This window comes from Ambystoma mexicanum, chromosome 9, assembly GCF_040938575.1.
Source record: "Ambystoma mexicanum isolate Mex_15411 chromosome 9, UKY_AmexF1_1, whole genome shotgun sequence".
Taxonomy (NCBI): domain Eukaryota; kingdom Metazoa; phylum Chordata; class Amphibia; order Caudata; family Ambystomatidae; genus Ambystoma; species Ambystoma mexicanum.
In genome coordinates, this window is record NC_090931.1 from 1,488,449,252 (window position 1) to 1,488,468,748 (window position 19,497).

Here is a 19,497-nt window from a genome sequence, read left to right on the forward strand (position 1 = left end):
GGTGTTCCAGTGGGAAGTAGTGTCGAAGGGAGAAGGGAAGGGGTGCAAGGGGCTGGTACTAATGAGCAGTCCTGCAGTAGCTCCCCAGTGGCTAGGAAGGGTGAGGAAGCTGGGAGGGCAGATACTTGACATCAAGGTGAAAAAGTCGATAGCCGGTGTGGAACTGGGGAGGAGCCAATGGCGGGTGATTGGGAGTGGCGAGTGGTCATTAAGTCGGTGAGGCCTGATAAGGATTTTGGCAACGTTGGCCCTTTTATAATTGAGAAATGGGTACAAAAAGCGATTGGTGAGGTGCAGTGTGTGCAGGTGATAAGTGGAGGGAGAGTGTTGGTAAAAGGTGCAGGTGAGGAAACCAGGAACAATGCTTTGGACATGGGTAGCCTTGGGGAATCCCCCTGTACCGTGATGGAGCAGTATGGTATGGAGCAGTATGGTATGGAGCAGTATGGTGATACATCTAACGGGGTGACACATACACATAACATATAGTGAGATCGCTGCCAGGTATGGGGTTGTTGGTAGTGTGGCGGTTGGGCAGAAAAACATCTAATGGAGGCCACCAGCCTTACGACTGTGGTTTAAGGGGAGCATAGTCCTAGAATGTGTGTATTTGGGGTATCAGTGCTTTAGGGTCAAGCAGTATGTCCCGGCGCCTCTTTATTGATATAAATGCCAAGAGTATGGCCATGTGGCATGAACGTGTAGGAAGGATAAGCATTGAAGTAAATGTGGTGGGCCGCATGATATTAAGCAATGTGTGACCGCGGATACGCCAAAGTGTTGCAATTATGGTGGTGAACACGTTGCTTCATGTAGAGGTTGCCTTAAGCAAGAGAGGCCTGGAAAATAATGCAAACAAAAGTGAGCCACATAATCAGCTGTTCTGCGGCGGTTCAGGAAGTGAGAGAGTAGAGGAAGGAAGTGGCGAGAAGTCTAAGGTTCTCCGAGGGACAGGCAGAGGCGGGGGTGCGTCAGACTCATAGGAGTGGCGAGGTGCCTGGACTGCATGGTTTAATGTCAGAATGGAGGACTTGTTATATCATTGCAACCATTAACGTATCGGCCAAGTGTCGGTCGAATGCTGACCGATTGCAAGCGGTCGTGAGAGCTGCAACAATGTATCTGAAGATGATGAATCTCACCGACGGGGATGTGCACAGAATGATGAGTGGAGGTGATGCTACCCGGTATAGTCGAGGGGTGATGAAATTATGGCAGTGGAATGCCAGGAGCTTATTGGCGGATTGACCAGAGCTGAAGAGAGAGCTATTACAAGAGGGTATGTGGATATTGTCTCTATACAGGAGACTTGGTTGAGAGGTGGTCTCAACTTTCACTTTCTAGGATATGTGTTGTATCAGAAGGATAGAGCAGTAGGTAGAGCGGGTGGTGTTGGTATTTTGGTTAAGAGTGGTATTCAATGCTCAGTAGTTCAGCTTGATGGGGACATTGAACTTATAGGCATAAAAATACCAGTGGGTACTGGAACGACAGTTGTGCTCAAATGCTATAACCCGTGCAACCCCCTTAATATAGAGACGTTCCAGCACGCCCTAGGTCAAGGGGCAAGTTTGTATAGGCTTAATAACTCATTGAATAGTCCTGTGACAGACATGAATGGGGATAAACTTGAGGCAGTGGCAGAAGAGTGTGGGCATGTATTGTTAAACGCTAAAGAATACACAAGGATGGATGGGACTACAGGCAAGGGATCCTGCCTTCATTTGATGTGGGTATCGGTGAGTTTGGCGCCTAAGTGTGTGTGGGGAAGGTGAGGACGGATGGGGAGATGGGAAGCGATCATGGGTCATTTGCGCTGGAGTTAAACATCAGGATGTTAATAGCCACCAGCTTGACACCCCCCCACCCCGGGCTGTAACATTAAAACAATGAACTGGGTGAAGTTTGGTGCGAGGTGCACTGATTTGATGGTTGACAGTGGAGAAGGTGCGGGGCAGAGTTCACAATAGAAGAGTTGGATCAAGCGATAGTGCATCTGTTTCAGAGTGCAGTGGAGGAACTGGCTCCGGCTCGGAGAAAGCAGTTTAGGAAACCAGAGGTCCTGTGGTGGTCGTTGGAATGTTCGGCGGCTGTAATGGATCTGAAGAGGAAACGGCAGAAGGCCTTGCGCTCTGAGTGTGGAGGATGTGGTGGGGTGTAAAAAGGCCAGGGCTTTTGTCTAGTGTGTAATTAGGTCACATAAGAGATGTATGGCACATGTATGGGCGAGATATAAACCTATGTTGGATCAGATGAGACTGAGTAATTCGATGCCGCGCATCACTTTCGATGCGTGTGAATTGTTCGATGATTGTAGTAAAGCGAATGCTTTACAGGCACATTTTGGGGTGTGGACAGTACATGTCGTCATTCTTCAGCAGCTAGACAAGAGACGCCACAGTTCATGATTGCAAATGTGAGTGTGTTGGAATGTGCAGGTGTGGACGCCAGGTGTGGAAGTGCTGTTCTCCTAGTGGGAGTTACGGAAAGCCTTGAAGGGGAGGCGGGACTCTAGCCCACTAGAGGATGGTGTGCGATAGGTCTTCCTGCCGATGTTACCGATAACGGCTTTGAGGTAGTGCTGAGACTGTATAATATGGTGTGGGATGATGCTGCTTGGGCGGAAGAGGGCTATCATCCTCCCAATATTGAAACCGGAGAACCCAGATGATTCCTGCGAGTCTTCTCGTCCCCTAGCCTTGAAGTCTGTCCTATGGAAAGTAATGGAGTAAATGATATGTGAAAGACTGCTGACTCTGGAGTCGGAGAAGAAACGGGTGTGTTCCAGCATGGATTCCAGAAACCTAGCTCAGTTATGGAGGCCGTGATTGCTCCGACATTGAAGAGGCCTTGAGCTGGGGTGAAATGGTGGGCACAATCTTCATAGACCTCGAGGAGGCTTTTGATAAGGTGTGGAGAGGTTTGCTCTACACATTGTGGGAGAAAGGTGTCCAAGGGAAATTATTTTCCTGGGTGGAGAATGTTTGGGAAAATAGTGTTTTGTATGACGGTGAAGGATGCGGTATCCCAGGAATATCTGCTGGAGAATGGGACTCCTCAGGGCAGTGTTATTCGTCCTGTCCTCTTTAATGTAGAGGTGGATGTTATTATAGGAAAGGTCCAGGAGTGTGGATGTAAAGGTGGGTTTTATGTGGATGATGGGGCGCTATGTGTGAGAAACGAGCGAGGAGGTAGTATTCAGGAGAAGTTGCACACAACATTAGATGTACTGGAAGGATGGTGGACGCAATGGGGTGTTACGATATCTAGCTCCAAATCAGTTTGCATGCTGTTTCATAGACGTAGAACAGCAGTAAACCTGGGCCTGCGTGGGGTTGTGCTGGAACAAGTGACGGCAGGTAAATGGGAGTGTCTCTGGATGAGCGTTTACATTGGAATACACAGGTGGATGGGGCAGTAGCGCAAATGCGAATGATGCCTAAATCTGATCAGGCCGGTGTCAGGCCAGGAGTTGGGGAAAGAGGGTGTCGAGAGCAAGAGACTGCTGCGTATAGGAATGGTTAGGCGTGTGTTGGAGCACGGGGTTCAGCTGCAGCTTAGTTACAGCAAGACTCAGTTTGGTTAGCTGGATAGGGGCCAGGCAAGAGCATTGAGAATGGTGACGGGCACAGTACGGTCGTTACCTACTGAAGCCGTGCAGGGTGTTAGCAGGGGTGTTGTCCTTGGACCTGAGAAGGGTAGAATTGTGTGTTAAATATTGGTTGAAATGACCCCCCCCTACAGTGAATGGCACCCAGTGAAAAGGTGCCTGGAAGTTTACTGGGTGCATATGTTCAAAGGTGAAAACTGGGAAGGAAGAGGGGGGACCTTTGCATTTCATGCTGATAGGTCAGAGAAGTTTCTGGGTTGGAGGTGCTCCAGATTGCGGAGAATGCTGATAGTGTTGTTTCCCATATGGATAATGCATGAACCCGAAAATCATCTATTTAGAATTGACAAAGGTAGCGGTGAAAAAGGAGGGTGATGGAGGGGAAATCAAAGGATGTAGGGTTTAAAGTAGGTGCACAAGTGTATGCCGATGGATCCAGGGACCCCGACAGGCACAAAGTTGGTATGGCCTCGATTTGAAGGAGGAAGAGGAGTTTAAAATGGCGCGGCTTACAGATAATGTTACGACATGCACGTCAGAGTTGATGGCAGTGGTTAGAACTATGGAGAAATGGCTGGAAAAAGTAGTAGTATTTGTGGACTCGCTGAGTGCATTACAAGCTATAAAGGAATGGAACCGTGATAGAAAAGACAGTGTTGTGTATTAGACAGCGGCTTGAGAATGCACAGTGGGAGGGATGGGGACTGAGTTGACATGGATCCTCAGTCATTGCAAGATATTGAGTAACGAGTAAGCGGAAGGGCTTCGTATGAGGCCACGACCAGGGAAGTAGTGGATATAGAGATCCCCTTAAGTGTCTGAGGTTTAGGTGGCTTTGTAAGGCGGAGTCAAGGGAGAATGGCAAAGCAGATGGGATACGAGCAGGAACGGAGGCACTTGTACACGGTACAAAGTAAGGTTCAGTCTAAGAGATGGGGGGGGGTGAATGTAGAGTTGGCACGCAGAGAGGAAACGCTATTGAATTGGCTAAGAGTGGGCCATGCAGGTTTGAAAGCATCGATGGTTAAGATAGAGAGAGTCACTTCTGCAAATTGTGAGATGTGCAGAAGCCCAGAAACGGTGAATCACTATATGATGGGATGTGAAAAGTTCAGACTTCTGAAGGAATTGCTAATAGCCTTGGTGAGTAGCATCGGGTTTGGGATGGCAGTGAAGAGTATTTCTGACTTGCTTCACCTCAAAGCTGGGTCGGAGGATAAGCAGTGCAAGTTCCTCCTTCACTATGTTAGGGAGACTGGGAAGTGTGAGAAGCTTTAGCAGTGCAGTGCAACGGACAAGGGTGACTAACAGCAAACATCATCGCTCCAGATAGAAATCAACGGCTCGGGCCGTTGGGAAGCCATCCCGAGAAGAAGATTACTTTTTAATTGTTTGAGATTGGACTGTCCTGGAAGTGAAGGGCAACTTTCAGATGTAGTTTCTGAAGTCGTTGTATATCACAGCTCCCTTCACAGTTTGAGACTCCCAACGCACAGCGTTTTGGAGACTCATGGTGGTAGTTGGGGCCAGAGTGCTTAGGGGGGGTTGGGGCATCTGGTTTACATGGAATGGCACTCCATCAAGATCATTGATCCCGATGGGGTCTTGTTCTGGCCCAATTCCTCCCTGGGGATATGTAAAAAATGTCCATTCTCACTTGAACTGCTAATTTCTCTGCTACTTCTGGTGGCTGCGTGAAGTTCATGTGGAGCGGTTCTTGTCCTACTTTACCTGCAGACACTTCTTTTGCCAAATTAGATGAGAATAAGGTGTGTGCCAGATGTCTTTTCTATAGGGGACGCATCCATAGTATTGTCATTGAGGGGGAAGAGTTGGATAGTCACAAGTACCGCTGCCCTACTCCTAGTGTCTCGGAGCACCTTACATGGTTCAAAGTAGGGGTATACCAAAATTCGGCTTTGAGTAAGTATTCGGCCGAATTCCAGCTGGAAATTAGGTATTCCACTTCTGCAGAGTACCTAATAGAATGCTTACTCGAAGCCGAAGTTACACACACCCCTACTTTACGCAGACAACTGACAGAAGTTATTAAATAAATAAAAAATCAATTATCTATACCCGAAGGCACGATCTTTGCTGCTGCTGCATCAGCATCAATATTTGAGAGGCCTTTTGAAGCTGGTTCATTATTCTGCTGCCGAGGCCGGCTTTGCCGCGAGATTGGTCCCAGACAGAATGCCGAAAGTTGCCCGGGGTACCGGCAGCGGTCATCTCCTTGCCCCCTCTGACCCTCGCTCCTTGTCTAAATGCCACGTCGCCTCTGTGCCTTTAACGCAGTGCTGGTGTTTCTAATGGCTCTAATGCTCGTCGAAGCCTTAATGGCTCTTGACAAAGCTGCCGGCTCAACAGAGCCGTGAGAGACGCCTTATTTTAAAGACTCTCCACGCTGTTTGTTTAAGCTAATATTAAAAAAAGAAAGATAATTTTAGTGAAACGGAAAAGGCAGAGCGGGACAGTTTGCTTGTGTGCGAAATAGCATAACTAAGTAAAAATACACATTGCTTAAGGCGCGAGTCAATTAAGCAGCGTTTGCGACTGTCTGAGGAAAATAATGAAGCAGCACTTCAGGTTAATGTAAATCGAAGTTTGCAGGTGAAGAATGTGATCAAGGAAGTGTGCAAGTGTCTATTTAAAAGGTTCACCTTCTGTAAGACAGTACAAACCTGGGGGCCGTGTGCAACGTGTTTCCTCAAGAGCAGCTGCATAATATGGCATCAGGATTTCGTTTGGGAAGCAGTGACATGGCCTGGTAAGACCTCTTGGGGAGGAATAGTCTGCTTACTGGAAACCGTCAGCGTGGCCCCTGGTGCGCTACCTATTTCATGTGCATTTGGACAAAGAATGAAGATCAGTCCCTCTGATTAAGAGTGGGGAGGCAACCTCCTTTTGTTACAGTCCAAGGGAACTGACTGCCAGGTGACTCTGAAAAGAAGCCTGCAGACAAGCCCGCAGGCCTTGGTCAGCACTTAGGAAGGTGTCAGGAGTCCTATGTTCTGTGCTGTCGTCGGACTGGGGTGCTTTGTTCCCTCTTTGAGATACTGTAAGATATCCCTTTGTTTAGGAGCTCTGGTGCAAAAATGCATACAACAATGTATTCCCTTGTGCTAGAATTGTACAAAATGACACTTGCAACGGTGCACACTTTTTGCAATTTGGGAAATGTTGGCTTTTGAAATAGATCTGTTGCCTGCTGGTTCCCTTGTGTTTGCAAAATATAGAAGTGAACAGCCTACATTTAGTGGAAAAAACAGTCAATATCTTCCTACCTTTCAAATATACCTTACGCTCCAGTGGTTTGTGATAATGGAAATTAAAGGGGCCTCTAATGAGTAACAAAGGAATATATATGAGAGGGTGCTAAGAAATGTGATGCCATAAGAAGTAACTAATGAGTCTTTATGTATTTATTGTGCATTTGTAATTTATGCTATTATCCATTTATAAGCATGTCCTTCAATGAAGTCCTGGTAAAACAAGCATTGGCAAAGCCAACCGTTCTGGTTTGTTATGCATATCTCAACACATTTCCAGTGGTAATCTACTATTCGTTAACTATTCGGCTCCAGCCGAATACTTTGGTCAACTATTCAGTATTCGGCTGAATAGTAAATTTATTCGGTACACCCCTAGTTTCAAAAGTTGAAAAGAAGGTGGCAGGAGAAACGGAACATAGATAATGTTTTCAGGAAAGGATAGGAAGATTGGTATAGACATGCGGCAGCAGGGGAGGAAGGGTGGATTCTTCTGCGTGGAAACCCATCGAAAGCTTAAGACCTCATGCACTGCTTTAAGGAAGCTTTGTTCCATGGCGCACCCTGCGGGCTACCTCCTCGTTAGGCGCTTTTGAAAGTTTAGAGTGAAGATGCTCTGCTGATTTGTAGCATTAAGACCCAGAGTTCTATGCAAGTTTGCCGACTCCTCTCTGCCACACTGTTTTCATAAAACGCGGCAGAGCAAGGCCGAGTGAAGAAGGCCCTACCATCCAATCATTGTTGCAAAGACTGCAACAAGGTGCCAATTTCCTTTCAATCGTGCATTTGTTCTTTCAGAGATTGGAATGTAAAGGCCAGTGTTAAAAATCACTTTTTCCAAAACTACCTTAGGAGTCACTCAGTCTGTGCCGCCCCCAATCATGCTTTCACAGCAAACGCTCCACCTAAACTGCTCCCACCCCTGTATCCAACTGTTAAACCACTTCTCAGCCTTCTCAGCTGTCCTCCATGTTCCTAGCACTTGCCTTCTCTGCTGCCTTCGACACAGTGCCATTTTGCCCGCCACTAAACCCCCCTCCACTATTGGCTTGAAGGACACATAATTAACTGGGTGGCCTCCTCCTTCATCTCAGACCTCCAACACGACCTCCCCTTCCCGCGGGAGTCCCCGAGGATCAATTCTTGGCCTACCCCTCCTCCCCTTCCCGTGGGAGTCCCTGAGGATCAGTCTTTGGCCTACACCTCCTGCCCTTCCTGTGGGATTCCCCGAGGATCAATTCTTGGCCTACTCAACCTCCCCTTTCTGTCGGGGTCCCATAGGATTAGTCCTTTACCTCCTCTACTCCCCTTCCCAAGGAATTCCCTGAGGATTAGTCATTGTCCTAGACCTCCTCCCCTTCCTGTGGGAGTCCAGAGGATCACTCCTTGCCCTGCACCTCCAGCCTGGGTAACCTTCTCGTTCTTGGGCTTCCACTACCACCTATTCGCTGATGCTCCTAAATCCTCATCTTCTTTCCAAAGGCATCATGTACTGCCTCAGCATTAACCCACCACTGGATGGCCCTAAACCGCTGCAGGCTCAATTTCTCAAAGACGGACATCCTCTTTCTCTCTGCCTCTAAATCCCCCATCCCCTTGCCACCGGACCTCCACACTCGCTTAATCACCAAAGCTTTGTACCATGGGGTCTTCTTTGACAACGTCCTAAGGCTTGCGCATTTCGTCATGACTACTGCCCCTACTGCCAGGATTAACCTCCATATAGAGGAAATCTGCCCCACCTTGCACATCATGCAGTGAAAACGTGCATCTCTGGTTGTGTGCTCAGCGAATGGGACTAGTACTTAAGCCTACTGTTAGTATACCCCTCTACTTCCCCAAACAAAGCGCTCACCTCCGCCATGCACTCTTAACCTACCCAGGTCCACCTACCTCTTCAAATCCACCCCCATCATAACGGATGGCTCTCCAAGCAAAATTACAAATCTTTAAGTGTCTACTCTCTCTACAAAGGAAGAGGAGGCATCTGTGGCGGCAGTTGGGGCATTGCAGAGATGCGAGCTGTGAGGCTGGTGTAGTATGAGCGGAGCAGTTCAGGGACGCCTGTCAAGACGAAGGGGGAGGCTGACGGAGACAGTTGTTTTGAACTGTGCAGCCCTGCCCTCACACCTCACTTTTTTAGTTGGAGCTATTCGGTGTCGCTTGCGACACCTATAAGCCGAAACTATTGCATTCGAGTACCAATAGGGAGGAATGTCATATGAGGAGGGACACAAAGTTCGTAGATGGTGTTTGGTTATTTGTCCACCCATTGACTACCCATAGTCCTGCTAATCTACATGGCCATTCCCGCCCAGTTCCACCCACTCCTCGCCTAGAACAACACCTCCTGGGAACGTTGTGAGCTTGCTTTATTCAAGCCTTACCATCAAACATTGCACTGAATTGCCTGCCAGTGTTTTTTCAAAGCTCTCTTCTGAAAGCCAATGACTTAATTGGAGCTTTAATTCTGCTACTGGTGTAATGAAAATGACTTCAGCTGTTCTGGCTTCAGCCACTTGATCTATAAGCACCATGCGTGCCCTTCGCTGAAGTCCTCTTAAAAACAAGCATTGGCAAACCCAACCGTTTTGGCTTGTGTGTATAAGTATCAGGCATTTGTCAGGCACTTCAATTGGATGCCCAGGTACTCGTATCATTTTGCACCTGCTGTTAAGATGGATTTCTGAACTATGTCCTGGAGGGGCAGAGGTTCAGAAGGCCAGCCTAGTTTCTTGGAACAGGGTAACCTCTGGACAAGCCAGACCAATCAGGGTAGCGATTGCTGCAGTCAAGACTAGGTCTCAAGAGGGGTGAGGGTGCCTGTAAGCCCGCAATGAGCACACAAAGCAAGGACAAGTACAAATTACTCCAAGCAGGTGTTATATTAAAAATATAGACACATTTATTACAAGGCCTTTGTAACATTGACCGTAGCGAGAAATCACAATAATACTCAAGTAAACCAACACATATCAATCAAATCCAACATATATACAAATACAAACAAGTCTAACGAGTTAGACCCACGCAATGTGTAGACAACCTAGATGGGGAGGGAAACGGGCAGTGCGAATAATAATTAGACCCAGTCCACCTTCAGAGGCACCTAACTAAAAGGACGTCCAAGCCCTACGAAGAGTGGAGCCTTGTGCTCAAAAGTACCTGCACACGCTGGTGCCAACGGGCAAAGGGGAGTCTCTTCGAGGGAATCAGGCAGTTTAGTTCGATGAACAGAGCTCCACGACTTAGGCACAGCCTCCATTGGGGGCAGAAGCAGAGCGCGAGTACGGAAAGGCGTGCTGTTAGACACAGCGGGGAAAAGCTATAGGCTACTGCAGGAGGGCGGCCAGTTTCTAGCGAGGCTACTCACCTGTCCCCGATGCAGGCAGACCCAGGCTTCTCCGCGTCAGTTTCAGATACGAGCAGAGGACGTCTCGGCATCGTGTAAATTCCGCAGCAGCAGAAGTTGAGTTGAGGATGTCCCAAACGCAGTGAACCCGCACAGTTTGTTACCACAGCAGGGCCACGGAGAGGCCATGTGTATTTCAGCCAAATGTACACTACTCACTTCAGACCTGGGAATGCCAAGTGTACGAATCGTGTGAGAGTGACAAGGACTCGTAATACAACACAACCTGACGGCGGTTACAGAGCAAGACTCCTGGGTAGGCTGGTCAGTCTGCTGGATGGCCCAGAGACACTTCCGAAGGCTTATGTGCAGGAGATGAAGATGCCGAGAATAGTTGTTCCCACTATTCCAAGGGGTCGAAGTACCACTACAGGCCTTCTCGTTCGATCAGAGGTAGAAAGGGTTTCACAAAGCGACAGCAGTGCAGAGGAGCAGTCCTTCAGCGGGTCACCAGCGATTCCTCGGTTCAGCCTCGTAGTTGCAGGATACTTGGCTCCTGTATTCCTTAGTTCGTGAGAACTCGGGAGATTGACATGGTAGAGGAGTTTCCAGCCCCCTCTTATCCACGGTTCCCTTCGCGCCAAAACGGAGGGGACCCAATGGGAGATCTGCTCATAAAACACTCACCCCATATGTGGACCTATCACGGAGCACGGTGGTCCCAGGCATTCATGACACACTAGACTCTCTGGCACCCAGGATGTGTATTGGGACAGACATCCAAACCCACATCCTGGAGGCACACACAAGGCCTGTAGAAGCCTGAGAAAGCATCTGTGTTTCGCAGGAAAGTACATGCCCAAATAAGGAAGGCCCCGGGTTGGCTCGACCTGGGGAAGGTGAAGGGGGCAAGACGGTCAGCGGGCAGGACAAAGAGCCTCGTGGTCTGGCCATTTTGGGAGCCAGGCCACCATTTTGGGCTAAGCGCGAGAAACGCGTTCAAACGCCAAAAGGAGCTCAAAAACACAAAGAAACGATCGCTGCCACCAGTCCCATCCGTGATTCACTTGCACCGTTCATTAACAATCCAAAGAGAGTATGTAGGGCCTGTAGAAGACTAGAGACCCAAGAGAGCAGTAACTTAGCTTACAGTGCCCTCTTGTGCCATGTTGCGCGAAAGCTGCAACATGATAAAAAAAAAACTACGGAAAACAACGTTTCCCGGTACTAACTGTCTTAAGGGCATGTCGGTTTCCCCGTAAGAATGGAGCGAAAGCCCAGAGGAGTGCGGTGGAAGGCTGCACTTCTCTGGCAAAGTCTAGATCCTGGTGAAAACAACAGCAAAAAGTTTAGGGGTTGCCACATGGAAGGAACATTACCCACAATTAAGAAATCTTTCCTAACACCTGCCATCATCAATGGCCAGTTAATACCGCTGCCACTGTGCCTGGTAAGTGCCTACACAAAAGTCCAAACCTTTGGCATTACCACTGCTCGTCTACTGCGTGTGTGCTTCCTGAGGTGGAGTGGCGCTTCTGACGCTTCCGGTCTTTCATGGCTCATGGCTTGGTCCTGGGCTCCCTGAGCTGCAGGTTGGTTCCATTGGGGGCAGGCAGTGATTCCTGCTCTGGGGTGAAAAGACAGCCCGAGTGACAGAGATGGAGAGGCCATGCTAGGCCCCTAGTGTGAGAGTGAAGCTGGTTGCTGTTAAGACCCATTGGAAATTTAGTTTTTGTAAAAGTGAACACTGGATTCCTATGTTAACTGTGGCCTATCTGAGTGCATAAGATTAATAATGAATCTACCCCTGTTCTAATATAGTACAAAACAAAGATTGTGTTTATGAACAGCTGGCCTAGGTGTAATACAACATACGACATGATAAAGGAATGGTTCGCCAAAAAAGATGGGCAATAATAAAAAAATATATTGTCTTTTTTTTTTTAAGTCCCTACGTAAAATTTTGAGCAAATGAAGCTCAAAGGGAAGCACATGTGGGCATCCATTTTGTGAAATGGATGCCCGCCTGTGCTTGCGTTTACGGCACTAATGAAGGAAAAGCCAGCCAGCCGTAATACACAAAAGCTACTGCTGGGTGGCTTTTCCTTCATTAGTGCCGGGACTCGGAGGACAGAGACCGGAGACTACAGGCAGAAAAGCTGCAGCTGCATCTCGGTAAGTGCTATTTTTTTTCAAAAAAATAAACACTAGCTGCGTTTTTTTTTTTTTTTTCTAAGTTTTCCGGGCTGGAGGAGCCTGGAAAACTTAGAAATAAAACTGCAGCTTTAAAAACATTGTATTTATGTTTGGGGTAGCTTTTGAAGCCCCCCAGGGGAGCACCGGAGACCCAAAGTGAAAGCCATGGCAGGCACAAACACAACGCAGTTGTGTTTCCATGCCGCAGTGTTTTTGCCTACAGCAGCTTTCCCATTTGGGGCTCCCCGTGGGGAGCCCGAGCCCCAAATGGGAAAGCAGCTGCAGGCAGAAACACAACACGGTTGTGTTTCAAAAACGCTGCGGTTTTTCTTTCTAAGTTTCTCAGGCTCCTCCGGCTCAGAGGAGCCCGAGAAACTTGGAAAGAAAAACCGCTGTGATTTTAAACATAACAACGTTGTGTTTGTTTGCGGTAGCTGAAGCTACCGCAAACATAAATACGACGTTTTTAAAGCTGCAGTATTATTTCTAAGTTTTCCGGGCTCCTCCAGCCTGGAAAACTTATTAAAAAAAACGCAGCTAGTGTTTATATATTTTTTTTAAAATAGCACTTACCGAGATGCAGCTGCAGCTTTTCTGCCTGTAGTCTCTGGTCTCTGTCCTCCGAGTTCTGGCACTAATGAAGGAAAAGCCACCCAGTGGTAGCTTTTGTTTATTACAGCTGGCTGGCTTCTCCTTCATTAGTGTCGCAAAAGCAAGCACAGGCGGGCATCCCCCCATGTGCTTCCTTTTGTAAAGTTTGAGCTTCATTTGCTCAAAACTTTATATAGGAACTTAAAAAAAAAAGTGTGAATGAATATATATATATATATATATATATATATATATATATATATATTTTTTTTTTTTTTTTTATTGCCCATCATTTTGGCCAATAATAATTTTTGTGCGAACCATTCCTTTAAACACATTGTGTCAATGTAAAATGCCATTTGTATTTAGATTACGTTTCCCCATTGAACTGGAAGGTCTGGGCCTCTGAAACCATGACCTCAAGATCTTTGGCGGAGGACCTCTAGGAGGAAAAGGTATGTTTTCAGTTTAAATGCTAAAAAATACAGAGGAGTAGATCACAATTGTGTAGGTGTCAGATAAGACAGCCAGCAGAAGTGACCTTAAGGTCAGGGGTCCCATTACCTGTTCATTAGCTTTGAACAACAAACCTTTGAAGCCCAGGAGAGGAGGGCATGATCACATGGGCCAGCCAGATGTCCTAATCGGGTCGCAGGAGAGAAATGAAACCTAAGAAATGGTGGGGGCTGGTGTGAAACTGAGGGACACTTGCTCTTCACTAACCTTGAATACATTTTCTTGAATAAAAAGTGCATTGTGTGTTCCACTGCGCTCATCCCGGGTTCATATTAGAGGGGATCAGTAGCCAGTTGGGACCATGTAAAGAATCATTTTGGGTGATAGAAGTTATGAAGACAATTAATTCTGTCCTTCTCATAAAGTGAAGTGGCAGATTTGTGACTGTTTCAGCTCAGGAGTAAATTGATAAAAATGGTATCTCCTCCCAGGAAGGGCGTGCCGAAATACAATTAGTATTTTCTGACTCACCAAAAAATATAGAACTCAAACATATATAGGTGCCTGCAGTTATCTGAAAAAATAGGGTAGCTGCCATGTTGTTAGATTTTAAGGTCACTGAAAACCCACTTGTCATTTTGGGATGACAAATCTTTCTCCTCCCTCAGCCTCCTTCATTCACACCCCTAACTCCTTGTCCTATTAGCAGGCCGTGGGCATATTGTGGGAGGGAGAGGGAGAGAGATGGCCAATCCTTAGCGTGGGAATTTGTGATAATGGAGTGTCACAAGCACTCTAAGAGATCAGTTTTCACTCTGAGAGGGATCTTTCTTTGAAGAATGGTCCCAACAGTAAAATAATCAGACCTTGGATTTTTCACAATCTGTATAAGAGCTTTGGGTGCGCGCCACCTTGCTTGGGGTGTGGGGGGAGGAGGAACTCTGAGTTAAGTGACCACCTAAAATCTCGCAACAAAGCCATGGGAAGGCGCAGGGGCAATCTGCTGTAATGGCATGCTTGCTGCCTTCCAGCAGGACTGCGTGTAATGTGCAGAGTGCATCGAAGCGTTGGTGGCATAGATGGTGCCTTCAGCCAGTGAACACTGCCCTTTGAAACACTTACACTTGCTTGTAACCCTGCACTGGCCTTCTTATGGCCCAGGTAGACGCCCCGTGGCCATGGACTTGTCTAGTTTTGTGCTGCCGGCATCCTCTGTACCTCTGGCCACCATTACCATTGGCGGTCATTCCCTCCTACAGAGCTATGCTCGCCTCTAGTCCCCTCTTGTCATGACTGTTTGTAGCTCCCCCTCACTTTAATTACCTGCTGGCCTGAGCCCTCCATCTGTAAGGGGGGCAGGGAGGCATGGCTTTGGCTTGTCTTGCAGTTGACTGCATCAATTTCTTTTAATGGTTTTCTCTTTAATCCATTTTTTGTTTAAATTCATGTTCAAGTATACTTTGCATTTATATAGCGTCTTATGTACCATTAGTATGATCTGGAGGCGCTGGTAGGTTGAACGCCCTGGGGAACCGAAGTTCAAGTCAGTAGAGAGAAGAGAGAGTCATAAGGTGCGTGTGAGCACTGGATATGTGTGCAGCAGGTGTGGCATTCGTGTGATAGCTTCTTCTTAGCGGTAGGTGTGGTGGTTGGGAGATCAGGAGTATGTCTTTGTTCTGGCAGGTTGTTATCCAGACCGATTCTGGCTGTGTTAGGCCTGAGGAGAACACCTGGCTGGAGGGTGTGTAACCAGCTGTGTTTAGTTAGGGTGATGGGAGGTATGAGGCGAGTGATGGTATGAGAACAGTTATACCGAATGGTGTCATAGTATCACTGTGTTCTAGTTGAGTGGTGGTGTAAGGAAGAGAGTAAACGTGGAGATGTGATATGGTGGTCTGTACACTCCAATAGTTCCATGCACCCAAACCGTTCCATGCATTCCGACCGTTCCATGCACTCCAAACCGTTCCATGCACTCCAAACCATTCTATTCACTCCGTTTTATGCACTCCAACCATTCTATGCACTTTGATCGTTTTATATACTTCAGATCGTTCCATGCACTCTAATCAGTTTTTTGTACAGTGTCCATTTTGTGCCCTCTATCTGTTCCGTGCATTCAATCTGTTGCCTGTACTCGCTCAGTTCTATGTACACTATCAGTTCGATCAGTTCTATGTATTCCTTCTGATCAATGCACTTCGTCCGATCTATGCATATTATCCCTTCATCATCCGGTCTGAACATTTCATTTGTTCTACCCACGTTATCCGTTCTCCATGCATCATCCATCCACATACTTGACCCGTTCCATACACTGTTTCACCCATTCTATCTACATACGTCATCCGTTCATCCACCTCCTTCATCCGTTTCATCCACTTCACCCGTTTCATCCACTTCACCCGTTTCATCCACACACTTCTTCCATTCCACCCACTTCACACGTTCCACCCACTTCACCAGTTCCACCCACTTCACCCGTTTCGTCCACACACTTCACCCGTTCCACCCACTCCACCAGTTGCACACATTCCAACCCCATGCTTCACCCATTCCAACCCCATACTTCACTTGATCAATCCACTTAACCCGTTCCATCCAACATACTTTAACCCCGTTCCATCAATATACTTCACCCGTTCCATACACCCACTTTCTCCGTTCCTTCCACATACTTCACCTGTTCCATTCACCCACATCCGCCGATTCCATCGACCCATTTCGCCCGATCCATCGACATATTTCATCCTTTCCATCCACATACTTCACCTGTTCCACCCACTTCACCTGTTCCACCCACTTCACCTGTTCCACCCAGTTCATCCGTTCCACTCACATACTTCACCCATTCCAACCACATAGTTCACTTGATCCATCCACTTCACCCGTTCCATCCAACATACTTCACCCGTTTGCTCCACACTCTACACACTCTACGCCCGCCCCACACTCTACATCTGCTCAAAACCCTACATCTATTAAAAAACCCTACATCCGCTCCACGCTATCAGCCACTCCACACCCTACATCCGCACCACACCCTACATCCGCTCCATACTCTCCCATCCGCTCCATGCTCTCATCCGCTCCATGCTCTCATCCGCTCCATGCTCTCATCCGCTCCATGCTCTCATCCGCTCTATGCTCTCACCCGCTCTATATCCTTTCCACCAACATTCTTCCGCTCCACAGACTTCGTCTGCTCCACTCACTTCATTCATTCATCCTGCATTATCGGTTCAACCCATGTCACTTGTCACACGCACTCGATCCGTTCCATGTTCTCCATCTGTCCCATGCACTACACCCGTCTCATGCACTCGAATCATCTCTTCTATTTATTCCATTTATACCATGCACTCTTACATTCCATGCCATCTATCCGTTTCATGCACTCTACCTGTTCCGTGCACTCATCCGTATCCTGTATTCATCTTTCCATCATCTCCACTTTATTAGTCTCGTCCATTTTGTTCCTCTCGTCCATTACATTCATTTCATCCATTTCATTAATTTCAACCACTTTACTGCTTTCATACAATTAATTCTTTTTATCCACTTCACTGCTTTGATCCACTTTACTCATTCTATTCTGTTTGTCCTTTTTAGATTACATTAGAGGTTATTCGATTTCGATTTCTCACTTGGATCTTGATGTTGGATTGTAATTTGTTATTGTTATTTATGATCTAGTAGTTTGGGCGAGTTGAATTGCTGCTATCCACTTTATTCCTCTCATCCACTTTGATCCTCTTGTCCATTATATGTATTTCATCCATTTCATTAATTTCAACCACTTTACTGCTCTGATACAACTCATTCTTTTTATCCACTTGACTGCTTTGATCCTTTTTACTCATTCTATTTTGTCCTTTTTAGTTTACCTTGGAGGTTATTCGTTTTCGATTTCTCGCTTGGATCATGATGTAGGATTGCTGATGTAGCATTTTGGGCTAATGTTATTGAGTTGCTGTCCCCCAGTTTGAGTTAGTTTGAGTTGGGGGTCGGTTTTAGGGGAAGAGCCATGTTTTCAGTAATTTGCGGAAAGACATGAGGTCCTCGGGGAGTCAGATGTGGGGTGGGAGTGCGTTCCACAGAGTGGGGGGCCAAGGCTGAGAATGATGATCCACCTAACCTGACTGAGTTTGTTTTTGGTATGACTAGGAGGCCGGCTGAGCTTGATCTTAGAGTGCATGGAGGATGGTAGGGTTTTAGTTTGTCTTGAAGATATTGAGGTCCGGTTTTATGCAGTGCTCGGTGAGAAATGCATAAGGTTTTCAAGGTCAATCTTCGGGCAACCAGAAGCCAGTGCAGAGTTTTGAGGGCTGGGGAGATGTGGTCCCTTGGGCCAAGCGCTAGTAGCAGTTTGGCTGCAGCGTGTTGTGCTCTTTGTAGTTTAGTCAGTTGGTATGCGCGCACTCCGAGGTAGTGGGGGTTAGCATAGTCCAGTCTTGATATAACAATTGATTGGACCGCAGAGAGTATGTTGGGAAAGGAGAGGTATGGAAAAATGCGCCTAAGAGTTTTGAGGTGGTAGTGGCAGGACTTTGAGACATTGTTGCCTTGGCACGAGAGGGTTAGGTCTGAGTCTAGGGTGCATCCAAGGTTTTTTACTGAATTAGAGGGTGTCGGCCCATGGCAGATGGCCAGGGTAGTGGGTGTTGAAGAAGTTAGGTGTTGTCACATACCTTTATTTCGGTTTTGGAGGGGTTTAGCAAGAGGTGGTTTGTGGTAATCCAGAGATCTATGTCGAGGAGGCAGGAAGCGAGGTCAGGTTGGCAGTTGGGTTTTGAATTCAGGAGTTTTAGAATTAGTTGAGTGTCATCGGCGTAGTTGTAGCACAGGATGTTGTGTGAACAAATTATTTGTGGGAGGGTAGCCATGTAGAGGTTAAACAGGAGGGCTGATAGGCATGCTCCTTGTGGAACTCCAGTGTTGATTTATACTGTGCACTGCTACCACACAGGGGCAGTCTCCAGGCGCTTTGTATATCGCTGTGCACCAGTTTATGTAACTTTGTAAAGCTCCCTGGTGTAAAACGTTATAGAAGCACGATAAGTAAATAACACCCAATCTCTCCATGTTCTTGCCCCTTCTATCTCGCTAACTGCATTTCACAACCTCCCAATCCATGTCCTCCTCCACGAACCTTTCCGTCCTTTGCCTCCCCTCTCTCACACTGGATCACTTCCTGCTCCTCTCTGCGTTATGCTTGGGCAGTCGGGCACCAACTTTAGACCTGTCTGGGTCAAGCTGGGCCACTCCTTTCACTGTGACAGGAGAAGCTGGCTACATGCACTTCCGGTTCCTTGTAACGGAAGTGCTCGCCGTATTGCTTCAGCGTGGCCTGCAGCTTTTGCTCCTAGATTTCCCAAGTCCCACCTCTGTATTTCCGGCTCTATTGCTAGACCCAGTGAATGAATAGGGCTGGGCAACCGCTCTGGCCTCTTCCTATGGGTGAATTCATGTTCCATCATTTGCATCGGCTCTGGGGCCAAAACATTAAGGAGTAGGCCAGAAAATTCACTAGGCTGCACGATATCCGATGGGCACATTAACATCTTGCAGACTAGTTTAGTCTTTTTTGCTTGTGAATGTTTTCATGTTAAAGTGAAGTAGGGAATTCTTTTAACTTATAAATTGATATTTTGGATGGCCTAGAATTTTTTTGAAAAAACCTTAGGTGTGTTAATTGGGATTCCTCCCATTTTTTTTTATCCTAAACGTTCTAGTGGTAATCAGTAAATACCTGTATAAAAGTTTATAAACCCCCCCCCCCCCCTGATTTCTTCACTGTTTTGCTCTGTGCTTCCGCCCCTTCTGCTTCTCGGGAAGAGACAGCCTTGATATCGGCCTGCGCTACTCCTGGTGAGCTGGGTGGCTGCTGTGCTTTGTAGTGTGTATATAGAACCTCCATGGGCTGCACTGAATTAGCACTCTATACCAACGTTCTTGGATGAAAAGCTGAGTTTTTACAGGCAGGCAGGTCTGCGAGATAACCCCATGCTTTAGGGGCA

The 19,497-nt window shown here is 47.2% G+C and overlaps 1 protein-coding gene across 1 annotated transcript in view; it reads left to right on the forward strand.

Moving 5' to 3' along the window:
* LOC138489261 (unconventional myosin-X-like) overlaps positions 1–19,497 on the forward strand; it is a 788,454-nt gene that overhangs the window by 224,967 nt on the left and 543,990 nt on the right. The gene's annotated exons all lie outside the window — the stretch shown is intronic.